The sequence below is a fragment of the Arvicola amphibius genome, chromosome 1 (assembly GCF_903992535.2).
Source record: "Arvicola amphibius chromosome 1, mArvAmp1.2, whole genome shotgun sequence".
NCBI classification, from domain to species: Eukaryota; Metazoa; Chordata; class Mammalia; order Rodentia; family Cricetidae; genus Arvicola; species Arvicola amphibius.
Window position 1 is genome coordinate 93,257,097 of NC_052047.1, and position 18,776 is coordinate 93,275,872.

At 40.3% G+C, this 18,776-nt stretch overlaps 1 pseudogene; it reads right to left on the bottom strand.

Moving 5' to 3' along the window:
* Nucleotides 1–7,661: 7,661 nt before the first annotated feature.
* Nucleotides 7,662–18,776, bottom strand: part of LOC119815614 — a 29,995-nt pseudogene continuing 18,880 nt past the window's right edge.

The window sequence follows — 18,776 nt, forward strand, 5'->3', positions numbered from 1 at the left end:
GGCCTTTGTCTGAGAGCTGCCTGGCCTACAAGGGGACCTGACAGTCTGCCAGAGGATCCATCATTCTTTGGGGTGTCCTGCTCCAGTTCTAAGGCCATCCACCCAAAGGGGTCAGACTCTGGCCTCCAGGCAGGTCTGAGGATTCCTGTGGAGGGGTGTGGGCTCCTTCAGATTGTGCTGCCAGGTTTGCTGTGTGGTATTCCATCCCGCCCTGCCCCCATCTTGGCCCTTTTGTCTGGGCTGCGACCCTGGGCTGCCTGGAATCCCTGATCCTGTGCCCTGACATTCCATCTGAACTGGTGAGTGAATGCGGACCCTGGGGCAACCTGCCCTGGAAGAGAGCACAGACCCCCTACCCCCACTTCCCGCTGCAGGCTTGTGTCGGTTTCTCCCTTCCCTGTGTGTCTCCCAAGCTTTCCCTAGTGTTCTCAGGTGTCCTGCTCCTGTTCTAAGGCCATCCACCCAGAGGAGTCAGACCCTGGCCTCCAAGCAGGTCTGAGGATTCCTTCAAGGGAGTGCGGGCTTCTTCAGATTGTGACGCAAAGAATAGGTCCTCCTCTGGCACTGGGGAGATCCAACCAGTTTCAGTCACAGCAAAGATTGGTCTAGGACACCAAACGCCTCCGGGCTCCTTTTGAAGGAAGAGATGGGCAGGCGCCAATGCAGGAGCTCCTCCAACAACATGAAAGGGAACATGACATCACCACAAGCCAGACATTCCGAAACAACAAGAATTGAACAACCTACCCCAGAAGATATAGAAGAAACCGACATTAAACAGTACTTTATAAAAATAATAGAGGACCTTAAACAGGAGGTAAAAAACTGCCATAAAGAAATGGAGATGACAAACAAAAAGGTAGACGAAATAAATAAATCTCTCAAAGATACCCAAGAAAAACAAGAAAAACAAGAAAAAGCAATCAAACAGGTAAGGGAAACAGTACAAGACCTGATAAATGAAATGGAGGTATTGAAGAAAACACAATCTGAGGGACGACTGGAAATGGAAACTCTGAGTAAACGAACAGAAACTTCAGAGACAAGTATTTCCAACCGAATACAAGAGATGGAAGAAAGAATCTCGGACTCTGAAGATACTATAGAGGAAATAAACTCACAGATTAAAGAACTAAACAAATCTAACAAATTCTTAACACAAAACATTCAGGAAATCTGGGACACCATGAAAAGACCAAACCTAAGAATAATTGGGGTAGAAGAAGGAGAAGAATTACAACTCAAAGGCCCAGAAAACATATTCAACAAAATTATAGAAGAAAACTTCCCCAACCTAAAGAAGGATGTTCCTATGAAGGTACAAGAAGCCTACAGAACACCAAATAGACTGGATCAAAAGAAAGCATCCTCACGCCATATAATAATCAAAACACAAAACATACAGAATAAAGAACAGATATTAAGAGCTGCAAAGGAAAAAGGTCAAGTAACATATAAAGGGAAACCTATCAGAATTACACCTGATTTCTCAAGGGAAACCATGAAAGCCAGAAGAGCTTGGATAGATGTGCTACAGACAGTAAGGGAACATGGATGCAAGCCTAGACTACTATACCCAGCAAAGCTTGCATTCACCATTGATGGAGAAAACAAGATATTCCAGGACAAAAACAGATTTAAACAATACGCAGCCACAAATCCAGCCTTGCAGAAAGTAATAGAAGGAAAATCACAAACCAAGGAGTCCAACAACGCCCACAATAACTCAGGCATCTAGCGACCCTTCACCAGCACAACTAGAAGAAGGGAAACACACAAACTCTACTACTAAAAATGACTGAAGTTAACAACCACTGGTCATTAATATCACTTAATATCAATGGACTCAATTCACCTATAAAAAGGCACAGGCTAAGAGACTGGATACGAAAACAGAATCCAACATTTTGCTGTTTACAAGAAACACACCTCAACCACAAAGACAGACACCTACTCAGAGTAAAGGGTTGGGAAAAGGTTTATCAAGCAAATGGCCCTAAGAAACAAGCGGGTGTGGCCATACTAATTTCCAACAAAGTTGACTTCAAACTAAAATCAATCAGAAGAGATGGAAAGGGACACTTTATACTCATAACAGGAAAAATCCATCAGAATGAAGTCTCAATCCTGAATATCTATGCCCCTAATATAAAAGCTCTCACTATGTAAAAGAAACACTTCTAGAACTCAAGGCAGCCATCAAACCACACACACTAATAGTTGGAGACTTCAACACTCCTCTCTCACCAATGGACAGGTCAATCAGACAGAAACCTAACAGAGAATTGAAAGACTTAATGGAGGTAATGAACCAAATGGACTTAACAGATATCTATAGAACATTCCACCCAAATAGGAAAGAATATACCTTCTTCTCTGCGGCTCATGGAACCTTTTCGAAAATTGACCATATACTTGGTAACAAAGCAAACTTCCACAGTTACAAAAAAATATTAGTAACCACCTGTGTCTTATCGGATCACCATGGATTAAAATTAGAATTCAACAACAATGCTACCCCCAGAAAGCCCACAAACTCATGGAAACTGAACAGTCAACTACTGACCCACACCTGGGTCAAGGAAGAAATAAAGAAAGAAATTAAAGTCTTTCTTGAATTTAATGAAAACCAAGACACAACATACTCAAACCTATGGGACACAATGAAAGCAGTGCTAAGAGGAAAGTTCATAGCACTAAGTTCCCACTTAAAGAAAACGGAGAAAGCACTCATTGGTCACTTAACAGCACACCTGAAAGCTCTGGAAAAAAAGAAGCAGACTCACCTAGGAGAAGTAGAAGACTGGAAATAATCAAATTGAGGGCAGAAATCAACAAAATAGAAACACAGAAAACAATCCAAAGAATCAATGAAACAAGAAGCTGGTTCTTGGAGAAAATCAACAAGATTGACAAACCCTTAGCCAAGCTAATCAAACGGCAGAGGGAGAACACGCAAATTAATAAGATCAGAAATGAAAAGGGGGACATAACCACAGACACAGAGGAAATTCAGAGAATCATTAGATCTTACTACAAAAGCCTGTATGCCACAAAATTGGAAAATGTAAAAGAAATGGACAGTTTTTTAGATAAATACCATATACCAAAGTTAAACCAGGACCAGGTAAATGCTCTAAATCGTCCTGTTAGTCGTGAAGAATTAGAAACTGTTATCAGAAACCTCCCTACCAAAAAGAGCCCAGGACCAGATGGTTTCAATGCGGAGTTCTACCAGAATTTCCAAGAAGACCTAATTCCTATACTCCTTAAGGTATTTCATAATATAGAAACACAAGAGTCACTGCCAAATTCCTTCTATGAAGCTACAGTTACCCTGATACCTAAACCACACAAAGACTCAACCAAGAAAGAAAATTACAGGCCAATCTCACTCATGAACATTGACGCAAAAATTCTCAATAAAATACTGGCAAACCGAATCCAAGAACACATTAGAAAAATTATCCATTACGATCAAGTAGGCTTCATCCCAGAGATGCAGGGCTGGTTCAACATACGAAAATCTATCAATGTAATCCATCATATAAATAAACTGAAGGAAAAAAACCATATGGTCATCTCATTAGATGCTGAAAAAGCATTTGACAAAATTCAGCACCCTTTTATGATAAAAGTTTTGGAGAGATTAGGGATACAAGGGTCATTCCTAAATATAATAAAAGCTATTTACAGCAAGCCGACAGCTAACATCAAATTAAATGGAGAGAAACTCAAGGCTATCCCACTAAATTCAGGAACTCGACAAGGCTGTCCACTCTCTCCTTATCTCTTCAATATAGTGCTTGAAGTTCTAGCAATAGCAATAAGACAACATAAGGGAATCAAGGGGATTCAATTTGGAAAGGAAGAAGTTAAACTTTCATTATTTGCAGATGATATGATAGTATACATAAGCGACCCCAAAAACTCCACCAAAGAACTCCTACAGCTGATAAACTCCTTCAGTAACGTGGCAGGTTACAAGATCAACTCCAAAAAATCAGTCGCCCTTTTATACACAAAGGATAAGGAAGCAGAGAGGGAAATCAGAGAAGTATCACCTTTCACAATAGCCACAAATAGCATAAGATATCTGGGAGTATCTCTAACCAAGGAAGTGAAGGATCTATTTGACAAGAACTTTAAGTCTTTGAAGAAAGAAATTGAAGAGGATACCAGAAAATGGAAGGATCTCCCCTGCTCGTGGATTGGGAGGATCAACATGGTAAAAATGGCAATTCTACCAAAAGCAATCTATAGATTCAATGCAATCCCAATCAATGTCCCATTAAAATTCTTCACAGAGATTGAGAGGACAATAATCAACTTTATATGGAAAAACAAGAAACCCAGGATAGCCAAAAAAATCTTATACAATAAAGGTACTTCTGGAGGCATTACCATCCCTGACTTCAAACTCTATTATAAAGCTACAGTATTGAAAACAGCTTGGTATTGGCATAAAAACAGAGAAGTTGACCAATGGAATCGTATAGAAGACCCGGATCTTAAACCACAAACCTATGAACACCTGATTTTTGATAAAGGAGCCAAAAGTACACAATGGAAGAAAGAGGGCATCTTCAACAAATGGTGCTGGCATAACTGGATGTCAACCTGTAGAAGAATGAAAGTAGATCCATATCTATCACCATGCACAAAACTCAAGTCCAAATGGATTAAAGACCTCAATATTAATTTGAACACATTGAGCTTGATAGAGGAGAAAGTGGGAAATACTCTACAACAAATGGGCACAGGGAACCGTTTCCTATGCATAACCCCAGCTGCACAGACTTTAAGGGCAACATTGAATAAATGGGACCTCCTGAAGTTGAGCAGCTTCTGTAAAGCAAAGGACATTGTCACTAAGACACAAAGGCAGCCTACTGACTGGGAAAAGATCTTCACCAACCCTGCAACTGACAAAGGTCTGATCTCTAAAATATATAAGGAACTCAAGAGACTAGACGGTAAAATGCCAATTAACCCAATTAAAAAATGGGGCGCTGAACTGAACAGAGAATTCTCAACAGAAGAAGTTCGAATGGCCAAAAGACACTTAAGGTCATGCTCAACCTCCCTAGCTATCAGGGAAATGCAAATCAAAACAACTTTGAGATATCATCTTACACCTGTCAGATTGGCTAAAATCCAAAACACCAATAATAACCTTTGCTGGAGAGGTTGTGGGGTAAGGGGTACACTCATCCATTGCTGGTGGGAATGCACACTTGTGCAACCACTTTGGAAAGCAGTGTGGCGGTTTCTCAGGAAATTCGGGATCAACCTACCCCAGGACCCAGCAATTCCACTATTGGGAATCTACCCAAGAGATGCCCAATCATACAACAAAAGCATATGCTCATCTATGTTCATAGCAGCATTATTTGTAATAGCCAGATCCTGGAAACAACCTAGATGCCCTTCAGTGGAAGAATGGATGAAGAAACTGTGGAATATATACATGCTAGAATACTACTCAGCGGTAAAAAACAATGACATCTTGAATTTTGCAGGCAAATGGATGGAAATAGAAAACACTATTCTGAGTGAGGTAACCCAGACCCAAAAAGATGAACATGGGATGTACTCACTCATAATCGGTTTCTAGCCATAATTAAAGAACATCGAGCCTATAAATTTGGGATCCTTGAGAAGATAATAAGAAGGTGAACTCCCAAAAAAGATATAGTAATCCTCCTGGATATTGGAAGTAGACACGATCGCCAGGCAAAATTGGGAACTTGAGGGTTGGGCAAGACTGGGCCAAGGGAAGATGGGGAGAGAAAAGTGTGAAGGGGAGAACGGGGGGAGCTCGGAGGAATGGGGTGCTTGGGATATAGGAAGGGTGGATATGGGAGCAGGGAAGCATATATCTTAATTTAAAGAGCTACCTGAGGGTTGTCAAGAGACTTGACCCTAGAGGGGTTCCCAGGTTTCCAGGGAGACGCCCCCAGTTAGTTCCTTGGGCAGCTGAGGAGAGGGAGCCTGAAAAGGCCAGTTCCTATAGCCATACTGATGAATTTCTTGCATATCACCATAGAACCTCCACCTGACGATAGATGAAGAAAATGACAGAGCCCCACATTGGAGCACCGGAATGAGCTCCCAAGGTCCTGATGAGGAGCAGAAGGAGAGAGAACATGAGAAAGAAAGTCAGGACCGTGAGGGAACCTCCATCAGGCGACAGATGGGGAAGATGACTGAGCCCCACATTGGAGCACTGGACTGAGCTCCCAAGGTCCTGATGAGGAGCAGAAGGAGCGAGAACATGAGGGAGAAAGTCAGGAACGAGAGGGGTGCGTTCTCTCATGGAGACGGTGGGACAGAACTAATGGGAGATCACCAACTCCAGTTGGAATGGGACTGATGGATCATGCGACCAAACCCGTCTCTCTGAATGTGGCCAACAGCGGGGGCTGACTGAGAAGCAAAGGACAATGGCTCTGGGCTCTGATTTTTCTGCATGGACGGGCTCTGTGGGAGCCTCCTCAGCTTGGTCGATCACCTTCCTGGACCTGGGGGGAGCTGGGAGGACCTTGGTCTTAGCATAGAGTGGGGAACCCTGATGGCTCCTTGGCCTGGAGAGGGAGGGAGGGGAGGTATGGGTGGAGGGGAGGGGAGGTATGGGTGGAGGGGAGGGGAGGGAAGGGGGAGAAGGAGGGGAGGGAAGGGGGAGGAGGAGGGGAGGGAGGGGGGAGGAGGAGGGAAGGAGATGTAAATTTTTAAATATAAAAAAAATAAACCATGAGAAAAAAAAAGAGATTTATTGATTTCTTCCAGTTTTTGTTTGTCTTTTCTCCATTTCTTCAAGAGAAATTTTTATTTCATCTTTAAGGGTCTCTATCATTTTCATAAAAATATATTTAAGGTCATTTTCTTTTGCTTCTTCTGGGTTAGGATGTTCTGGTATTCCTGTTGTAGGGCCACTAGGTTCTCATGGTGCCATAATGTTCTTTATGTTGTTGAAGGTGTTCTTACCCTGCCGTTGGGGATTTGACTCAGTAGTACTGCTGATGTTCAGTACCCAAGTTCTGATGTCAGAAGAGTGTATCAGACATCCAGGTCAAGTCTTTGTAAGTAGTTCTGAGCCTTATGTTGTGGGTGCTAGGGACCAAATGGGTACTGAACATCAGCAGTACTACTGAGTCAAATCCCCAACTGTCAAAGATGTCATCAAAGTGTAGAAGATGAAGATGCACCATTACTCTTTCTGTCTTCTATCACTTGGAGGTGATGAAATTCCCTACTATTTGGTCCTTGAACAATTCAATAGATTTTTATCCCTCTGTGATTGGACTTTGAACATTACTTTTTATTGTAATTGTTAACACAGTTCTCTTGATGTGAATGAGATAAAAAATTTAGTTGAGTAGAGATAAGTCCTGATTATGTGAGGGAAAGTTCCATAATGTGATATGTTCTTTCTATAATTATTTCTTATTTTACATGCATTTTTTTAAATATGTATGTCTGTGTAAGGGTGTTGGATACCATGGAACAGGACTTTCAGATAGTTGTGACCTTCCATGTGTGTGCTGGAAATTCAAACTGTGTCCTCTGGACACATCTGTCCGCATGCTCCCCTTTTTTTGATTTTTTAAGACAAGATCTCTTGGCATTTCAGCAATGAAGCATCATGACCAAAAGCAAGCTGGAAAGGAAATCATTTATTTGACCTACACATCCATATTTCCATTCACCATTGAAGGAAATCAGGACAGAATCCTAAATAGGGCAGGAACTGAGAGGCAGGGGCTGATGCAGAGGCCATGGAGGTATGCTTGCTCAGTCTGCTTTCTTCTAGACCCTAGGACCCTTCCCCATCTATCACTAAAAAAAATGCCTTACAGTTGGATCTTATGGAGGCATTTTCTCAGTTGAGTTTCCCTTCTTTCCAATAATCGAGTTTGCATGTGAAGCTGACATACAACTAACCAGTACAAATAACTATTTGTCAACTTGGCACACAAACTATTAAAGTTACAACCTTTCCTTTCTTACTCATTTATAAGAACTCACATTAAAAAAATAAATAATTTTACTAAAAGTCCCATAATCTTTACAAATTCAAGCACATTAAAATTTTCTCTTCAAAAAATATTCAATCTCACTAAAAAGCCAAAATATTTCTTAAAAGTCTTTCAACTATGGCTCATATAAAAATCAAAATTAAATAGCTTCTCCCTTCAAGAGAGAAGAAGCACGACAGTCACAATCGGAGAAAAGCAAAACCTCACTCCAACAGTATGAATAACACCCAACAACTGGGATCCACTCACAATCATCGGAGCTATGCCAAAGTGCCTGAGTCACTCCTCTTGCTATGCTCTCAGCAGTACACACAAATTCTCTTCTAGGCTCTGAATGGTTCCAGTTCAACAATACTGATGATCTTGGTGGGCATCCCAAAAGGATGGTACTGGCATCTCCAAAAGGATGGTGTCTTCATCTGCAATTCAAACTTTACTTCATTTACTACATTCATTGGATTTTTCTCTAGTATGTATTCTTTCATGATTTTGAAGATGACTATTACGAGCAAAAGCTTTCCCACACAGATTACATTCATAGGGTTTCTCTCCAGTATGACTTCTTTCATGACTGTTAAGGTGACATTTATGTGCAAATGCTTTACCACATTGATTACATTCGTAGGGTTTCTCTCCAGTATGACTTCTTTCATGCCTTTGAAGATTACTGCGAGATGAAAAAGCTATACCACACTGATTACATACATAGGGTTTCTCTCCAGTATGATTTCTTTCATGCATTTGAAGATAACTGCAAGATGAAAAGGCTTTACCACACTGATTACATACATAGGGCTTCTCTCCAGTATGATTTCTTTCATGCATTTGAAGGTAACTGCCAGATGAAAAGGACTTACCACATTGGTTACATACATAAGGTTTCTCCCCAGTATGACTTCGTTCATGCCTTTGAAGATTAATGCGATATGAAAAGGCTTTACCACATTCACGGCATTTATAGGGTTTCTCTCCAGTATGACTTCTTTCATGCCTGTGAAGATGACTGTTACGAGCAAAGGCTTTACCACATTGAGTACATACATAGGGTTTCTCCCCAGTATGACTTCTTTCGTGCCTTTGAAGATCACCATTACTTGCAAAGGCTTTACCACATTGATGACATTCATAAGGTTTCTCTCCAGTATGATTTCTTTCATGTTGTTTAAAATTACTGGGATCTGAAAAGGCTTTACCACATTGATTACACACATAGGGTTTCTCCCCAGTATGACTTCTTTTATGCCTTTGAAGATCACCAGTACTTGCAAAGGCTTTGCTACATTGATTGCACTCATAGGGCTTCTTTCCAGTATGTCTTTTTTCATGTATTTGAAGATAACTGGTACACGCAAAAGTTTTCCCACATTGTTTACATTCATAGGGTTTCTCTCCAGTATGAATTCTTTCATGTATTTGAATATAACTGTGACAAGCAAAGGTTTTTCCACATTGACGACATTTATACTGTTTCTTTTTAACATGAGTTCTTGGTACTTCAAAATAACTGTGACATGCAAAGGCTTTATCACTTTGATTAGGTTCATAAGGTTTTATTTTCCAATGAGTCTTTTGGTGTAATTGCAAAGATGAATCAGATCTAAATGTTTTATCACCTTGTTTACATTCACAGGGTTCTTCTCTATTATGTGTTCTCTGTGTTTGAAGACACGTATGATGATGGTTAAAGCCTTCAGTACATGGCTCACATTTATAGAAACCTTTTCCCATATGAGTTTTTTCATCTCTTTTAAGAGAACTGGAAGAACTCAGAGCTTTACCACACGGTTTGCATTCATAACATTTTCTTGTAGTGTGAGTCACATTACATGGGCAATGTGAACCAGCACAGACAGAAGAATTTCCATATTCCGTAAACTCAGAAGGCTTTTCTCCAGTGTAACCATGTTGATGTATTCCTATTGAAGCTGGAAATACAAGTAATTGTATACTTGTATCATCAAAACTATGTCTTCCCACAGTGGGAACTACTACATAGCTTTGTCGGGGAGAGACAGAGCTCCAATGCTTCTTTCCATATCTCTTTTGCTCACATGGCTTGTATCCAGAGTGACAGATGATATACCTTAAAGGAAGAAAACAAACAAAAGGTTTTCCCATTGCATTCACAGTTTAACTTACTGTTCCTCATAGAGATGTGGTAAAGGGATTAAGATTTCTCTATCACAACCACCTTCTTAATTCTCATAAACTGCCCCTCTCACTAAATTATGGTAATTTACATGAGTAACACTGGCTTAATTAAGGGATAATTTGTTTATAGAAGAACTTGGACACACCCTAATTCCCTAATGAACATGAATGACTTTACAGTTCGTGAACAGAATGAAATGGATGGATGGTTCTACAACATGGATCTCAGAGAGCTACGATTATTATGGTGAGATCCATTAAGGCATCATTTCCTTGTCTTATTTCTTAGAGAGATGACTCGCAAGCACAGATCAGCTACCTGAAATTGAGGTACTTGATGTTCTGAGAATTTATAGTGTTGGTTTCATTAAATATCAGGCACATTAAAATCTGTTCAGGCACAAATGTATCACTTTGCATGGGAAAATTACCTTCCATGTCTTCTAGAACTTTGACAATGATCTTCAGTATTCTGGTCTTCCCATCTGTAGCCTAAAATGTAGTATCAGAAATGTATATTATTCGAAATTATGCAAATTTTGAGCTATTATCTTCAGTGAACCTTACAACATTCTCCCTCTCTCATAGTCAATATCACAGTGGAACACCAATGTCCAAGAAAGGTTTATCCTCTTAAGCTACACAGTGAAGGAAAACTCACATTCTTACCTATAGCAGTGAGGTTCTCCCAGGTTTCCAGCATCACATCTCTGTAGAGACTCTTCTGGGAAGGATCCAGCAAAGTCCACTCTTCCTTACTAAAGTTCACTAGGACATCCTCATAGGTCACTGCATCCTAAAATATGCCATACAGATATGTACTAGAAATGGTGAAACTGAATGCTTTGTAACTGTACACTTCACATTGGGAATATATTTACATAATTCTACACACTCAACAAATTTATTTCATATCACAGAATTTCAAATGCAATCACACAGTCGTTTTAGAAGGAAATAGAAAAGGAGGATCATGATTCTCTCATTTCTGGGCCTTCTCAATAGTATATGGCATTGCAAGAGAAATGCTGACTTACATATAGAAAAAAAACATGCAAACAGGAAAAGTATTGAGTAAGCATCAGCAAAATTATATCAAAATTCCTGTTATCAAAGAAAGATAAATGATATGGGCATAGTGGTGTACACCTTTAACCCCAAAACTCAGGAGGCAAAGACAGGTGAACCTCTGATTTTCAGTTGGCCTGGTTTGTGTAGAGAGTTAAAGGACAGCCAAAAGTGCATACTGAGACCCTGCCTTAAACACATTTAAAAAAATACAACTGAGAGACCACCAATGAGTTACATGTTCCCTCCAGAAATGTACTTGCCTTTCAGAAAACTGAAGTACCTCATTTAAACTCTAAGGCTAATATAATATTCACATGAAGGAATGCATTTTTAATAAGTTTGTGACTGACAGATTAAAAGTGTTCTCAAAAACTTTAGTGAAGTAAAGCTGATACTAGAAAATAAAAGAAAACAAACAAACCCAGTTGAATATAAAGATGGATAAAAAGTTAAAAATCACCTGTTGCTTTTACACAGGACCTGCATCAATCCCCAGCACTCGCTTGGTGGTCCCAACAGTTTGTGACTGCAGTTCAAGAGAGTCCAGCTGGACAGTGGTGGCGCACACCTTTAATCTCAGCACTCGGGAGGCAGAGGCAGGTGGATTTCTGTGAGTCGAGGCCAGCCTGGTCCACAGATCGAATTCCAGGACAGACTCCAAAACTACACAGAGAAACCCTGTCTCAAAAAACAAAAACAAAAAAGAAAGAAAGAAAGTTCAATGTTGTCTTCAGACTTCAGTAAACATGAAGCACATACACAGTACACATGCATATGCATTTATATACATACAATATATTCGTATATATTATATATATATATAAAGATTCATGCACATATTTCAAAAATGAAACCAAATCAAGGCATGCATAAAGATATTGAGACTGTTACACACCTGCAATGCAATCATTCAGGAGATCAGTATTAATGTCATGAATGCATGCCATCCTGATGGGAAAAAAATGGTATTTTCTGCCAAAGTTTAAAAGTAAAGAAGTGGGTATAGCTCAGCACAAAAGCAAATGCTTCATTTGTACAATCAGCCCAAAATATAAAAACAAAAATATCCCGGCAGACTAATGGCTTAGCAAGGAAAAGCAACTGCTTCTATTTACCTTAGGTTATTTAAGGATGGCGCCTGTTATAATGGTAATGCTGTGGATGCAGGAGAAGGAAGGGAGGGGCTAACTTTCAACCACAGAAAGAAAACTAGTGTGGTAGGGGTATAAACACTCAATGCTAATTCTCAAATAACATACTCTAGAAAGTCTCCTCCATCCTAAAGGTACCATACGCACCACAGTGGAAAGCACAAACCAGAGACAAAGTATCAAATTCATCTTCCTACTTGGGAGATTTTTCATTCAACCCACCACATTTTGACATAGGACATGATATGATCAGCTTACCCATTTTCTTTCCAAAGAAGTGAGGAAAGATTGGACCAAGGCAAGACTGAAAACCTGCTGGCAAACACTAAACCCTGCCCATCCGTGTCAGGCACCTGGAACTTCAGTTTCAAAGGGCTTAGATGACTCTCTCTGAAACTTTTCCCACATCTTTCTCATTGGCTAATTCCACTGCCTATCTGTAGCTATTTATGGTAGGTGTCTCAAAGCTTGGGTATCTCAACATCTACAACCCATTCTTCATTTTCACACCTTCATACGATGAACTATTACAGCCTCCTCATTGTGTTCTTGACTGCCAGAGATGGTTACAACCGTGCTGAACTGAAAGCCCAGAGGAAAAACCCATGACCTTTAAATTTTCTTTCAAGAAAATGTGACACACAGATGACATGTCTACATTTTCTAGTTTCTAGTTTCAGATTTGCCCTGTCCTATTGGAACAGATCCCTAACAAATTCTGTATAAAGTTGGTTTCTGGGATTAGCAAACATGTTGCCTTTTCTTCCTCATTTTAGGCTCTTTACTGAGGTGTACAGTTCCGCTGCAACACCTTTTCTATATTTCCAAAGAGCAGGTACCCTCTCTTTAATGACCCTAACCTCCCTGACAATGACTGCCTCTGTTTCAGCTCATGACTCCCTCTGAAACTGCCTATTGCTGTTTTTCTTGCCAAATCACACAGGTTTCATTAATATCTGCCCCTTTTGTTGCTCTTTTCCTCTACAGATCTGCATGAGTCATCAGTAATAACCAAGCCACAGACTAAAGGTTGTGTCAAGACAATCCATGACTCTTTAATTTAGCCTTCCTCATTCTCACAGGATATGGGAAGAATACATACAGACAATATGCCAAAATATTACACAAAACATCTATCTTAGTCACTGTCCTATTGCTGTGAAGGATCACCATGACCATGGTGACTGTTATATTGCCAGGCTTTTAAACTGGGGCTTGATTACACAGAAGATCAGCCCATTATCACCATGAATGACATCAAGGTAAGCATGTATGTGACTAAAAATAATATCCTAATGCACAGAGAAGCAGGCAGAAACAAACACTTGTCTTGCACTGGTCTTTTGAAACCTCATTGCCCATGTATAGTGATATACCTTAACAAACAATACACATCCACTCCCACAAGGGCAGACCTCCTAATTTTACATAATTAGTTCCACTGTATGGAAACCAAGCATTCAAAGATAGAAGGCTAACAATCTTGAGGCAAATATAAACCCCGAAAGAAATATAACCTAAGTAGAAAGAGCTCAAGAGGAAAAGAGGGAAAGAAATAGAGGGAAAACAGGGAGTAAGAAAGAAGAGAGAGAGGGAGGAAATGAGGCAGAGAGGAATAAAGAGAGAGAGAAACAGAGACAGAGAGACAGAGAGAAACAAAGATAGAAAACAAAAAAAAAAAGAAAATGTTTATTCCAAGTACTTCCTGCTGGGTTTCAGGCTTCCTCAATTTAACTTTCTCTGTCACGTCTAAGAGATTAAACAATATAAGACCTCCAAAGTTAGGTTTAAGTCCCTATCTTTTCTGTGAGAGCAAGGCATGATTCTTTATTTCCCTCCCTCCCCAGTCTGCAGAGAACCCGGGGAACCCAGGATCAGGTCTGGTGGAAGCAATGAAAGCAGCCTCACATGTCCTTAAATGTGACTGTTGTATATGATGCCATCTGGAAACTGCATTTCTAACTGGATGGATGGGTCACCCAAGACTACCAAGGTTTTAAATTCAATTTAACTACTTTAGCTAGTTGGATTCTGAATGAATTCTTAAATTCCAGCCAACATGGAATCACAAATCTGTCTGATAGCAGCTCAAACCAATCTCAACTGGGATAAAAATGGTGCCAAGCAAAATATTGTGTCTGGGGACTGAGAGGAAGGTGAAACACTTGGATGACAATGATTGTCTTCTACAGTTAAAATCTGTGTGGTAAGACACATGAACGGATTCAACTGTCTCTGCTTGAGGCCATGGAATTCTTTTCTCTACTCCTTTGCTGTGTTGGATCTTCCTAGGCCATAGGTGCCAGCTCCTCCTATATTCATGCTAACCTAATTAAAGTGTCTTTTTAAAGAAATGGTGTAACAGTGCATATTTAAACTTTGAGAAGTGTAGATTCCCACCAGGACTTTTGTTTTGATTGAGGATGGGCTAGTTTTAGCAGGGAACTGAGCCAACCTTGAAAAGAAAGCAATCATTTCAACAGTATATGACAAAAATTCTTATTTTGAACTACGGATTCAACAAAAGTCCAATAAAACATCTAAAATTTTATGCTATCAACGATAGAAAACAGATGACAAAAGGTCGTCATGAATGAAAAAACAATCAACATAAGACTGAATTAATAGCACACAGTGACATTATCAGACTTGAAAACTTCAAATACAACTAAAATAAAAACTATAGTATCGGAGAAAGAATAAAAAGATCAACATAACATGAGCACAAACAGAAATAAGAACACAGTTCAGATATGCTCAGTGTTGACCAACAAGACCAGCGAGCCCAGTAATGATGGCCTCACTAACAAACACAGGCGACTCAAACACTGTGTCATTCATATGCAAATGTAGTAGGAACACAGATGCTAAGCTCTTTACAGCATTAACTCCAGAAGCCTCCTACACCTGCCTGGTAAGTGGAAACAACAAACCTTCAAGAAGACACTAGAGAAACTAGGGCTTTCTAAGTTAGCAAATCTGCCTTCCATGGTGACGATAAAGCAGCTCAGGTGTGCTCATTCTATGACGAGGTCAACAATAATTATGTTTCCTCAGAAGGGCTGCTGCTCCCCATGCTCAGGAAGGAAGGCATGGCAGGAACTCATGCAAGGTAGAACCTGAGCTAATGCGCAGGCCATGGAAGGTGCTGTTTACCGGCACATTACATTGAATTGAAAAGTGAAGTCTCATATAACCCTCTAGGATCTCTGTACAGAATCAGGACATACAAGGAGACATGGCAAGTGCAGACACATCAGCTACTGGCTACCCATGGTATGGTACTTTACAGTTCAATGTTGTGACTCTAGAGAATATTTAGGAGCATGATGGGCCAGGCATGTTAATTAGAAGTGCAGTGTGCTGGGCAGACTGATCAGAAGGATATGCCTGTATTTACACATACACTTCCCACCTCTATATCATCTTGCTTTCCTGAGAGCAGAGCCTCATGATCAAGAAGCAGAATATGCCAACCAATATTATTACAACTAAAGAGAGAACAGCATAGTGCCACTGACAACTTAGCTGGTGACAGTTCCCACTGTTCCCTTACGGGAACCTCCTCTAAAAACGTAGCCCCCATTGCCTGATAATGACCCTGAAGTTTGAGGTGAGGAATTCATAATCTGTCTAATCTTAAATTCCCTCCATTTCTTGATGAGGACTATGAGAAGCTATGAAAATGCTAACTTCACAAACTAGGCGAGGACCTAGCTGGAAAAAGAACTTTATTTACCAATTTTTTCCCAGTTTCATGAGCTGTACTTTGTATTTCCAATGCTATTTCAGCAAAATCAAAATACCTAATATCTAATTATACACTATCCAATCCATTTAAAATTCTAGAAGGCAAAATGTAAATGAACAGTCCTTGTACAGTATCTTGAGAGGAATAAAAAGAACTACAACTTTGTACAGACTAAAAATGGCTACTCGTTTCTATCTAAACTTGGAAAATAGAAGGTGAAGGTGCATGCTAATGGTGATTATATAATGGGTGGACAGTTCTAGTTCATATATCAGCTCAGCTGACAGCTCATGAATGGGTTCAAGGTGTATGTGGTACTACTGTCACAACTTGTAAATAATTGATAAAAACACCAGAAAGCAGAAGGTGATGGGTGCCTGAAGATGGCTTTCCCTTCCAAGATGACCCTGCTGGGGGCAAACATCTCCAAATTCCAGCACACAAATATCTGGCGATTTCATTTTATTTACCCCATCTTACTTGTGACCATGAAGCCAGTCACGAAGACCAGAACCAAGAATTCTAGAGTGTCTCCTGCCATTTTCAAGGGTGCACTGAGTGGGTGCTCTTTGGCTGGCAAGCTCAGTATGAGGAAAGAAAAGCTGCATAAAACCATCTCCACGGCTAATGACTCACCAGCTTCAGAAACCTGCAGTGGCTGCAGAGTAGGCTCAAATGTTACAACTGTGGGCTGCTCTGGCAGAGGACCTGAGGTTGGTTCTCAACATCCAGGACCATTTGGCCATATGCCTAGATCTCCAGCTCAAAGGGATCTGCCCCATCCTCTGGCCTCTTAGAGGACTAGGACAGCATGCACATACATGCAGAAATAAAAATAAAGCTTAACAGAATTAAAATAAATAAATTAAAATTAATTAAAATTAAATTAAATAATTAAAATAAAGGCTATGGGGAACGACCCAGGCAATGTTAAAAAGAAGCAAGTTATAAAAACAGTATATTGATAGTCTGCCAGAGGATCCATCATTCATTGGGGTGAGTGAGGAGTGAGTGCCTGAACCGGGCAGCTGCCCGGAGAGGGACCACCGACATTCCCCAACTCTTCCCCCCCCCCACCCGCACACTTCCTGCTCTTCCTGCAGGGGTTATTCTCCCTGGATACTGCCTCTCTCTTCCTGTCCCTTCCCAGCTTGCACCCAGATCCCCCTACCCCGCCTCATCCTCCCTTCTTTGGGGCCACAAAATCCCACAGCTCAGCCTGTTTGGGCACCGGGGTCCTGGAATTGAGTGCACCCAGGCCGGTGGGAGGTCCCCTCCTTCATTAGCCTGCCCCCAGCAAGGCAGGCCCTTTGTCAGCGAGCCGCTTGGCCTGCAAGGAGACCTGACAGTCTGCCAGAGGATCCATCATTCATTGGGCTGAGTGAATTGAATTCATTGGGGGAAATTGAACTTCTAAAAGAAGACCCAGCCGGGCGGTGGTGGCGCACGCCTTTAATCCCAGCACTCGGGAAGCAGAGGCAGGCGGATCTCTGTGAGTTCAAGACCAGCCTGGTCTACAAGAGCTAGCTCCAGGACAGGCTCTAAAGCTGCAGAGAAACCCTGTCTCGAAAAACCAAAAAAAAAAAAAAAAAAAAAAAAAAAAAAAAAAAAGTAAAAGAAGACCCAAAGGGGATTATTCAGAGGAAGAAATGGGCAGGCGCCAATGCAAGAATTCCTCCAACAATTTGAAAAACAACATGAAAGCACCAGAATCCAACGAAGTTATAACAGGAGGACTTGAACACACTAATCAAGAAGAAGTAGAAAAAATTGACTTTATGAAAGTAATAGAGTCCCTTAAACAGGAGGTGAAAAACTCCCTTAAGGAAATGGACGAGAAGAATAACAAAAAGTTTGAAGAATTGAGTAAATCTGTAAGTTATATCCTAGGAAACCAAGAAAAAACAATCAAACAGATAAGGGAAACAGTGCAAGACTTGAAAACTGAAATGGAGGCAAGGAAGAAAACACAACCCGAGGGCCAGCTGGATATGGAAAATCTATGTAAACGAACAGAGACTACAGAAACAAGCATAACCAACAGAATACAAGAGATAGAAGAAAGAATCTCAGATTCTGAAGATACCATAGAGAAAATAAATGCAATGATCAAAGAAAACAGCAAATCCAACAAATTCTCATCACAAAACATTCAGGAAATCTGGGACACAATAAAAAGACCAAACCTAAGAATAATAGGCATAGAAGAAGGAGAAGAATTACAGCTCAATGGCCCAGAAAATATATTTAATAAAATTATAGAAGAAAACTTCCCAAACCTAAAGAAAGATATTCCTATTAAGGTTCAAGAAGCTTACAGAACACCAAATAGACTGGATCAAAAAAAACATCCCCCCGCCATATTATAATCAAAACACAAAACATACAGAATAAAGAAAGAATATTAAGAGCTGCAAAGGAAAAAGGTCAAGTAACATATAAAGGAAAACCTATCAGACTAACACCTGACTTCTCTATGGAAACCATGAAAGCCAGAAGGTCCTGGATAGATGTTTTGCAGAAACTAAGAGACCATGGATGCAAGCCTAGATTACTATACCCAGCCAAGCTTTCATTCACTATAAATGGAGAAAAAAAAATATTCCAGGATAA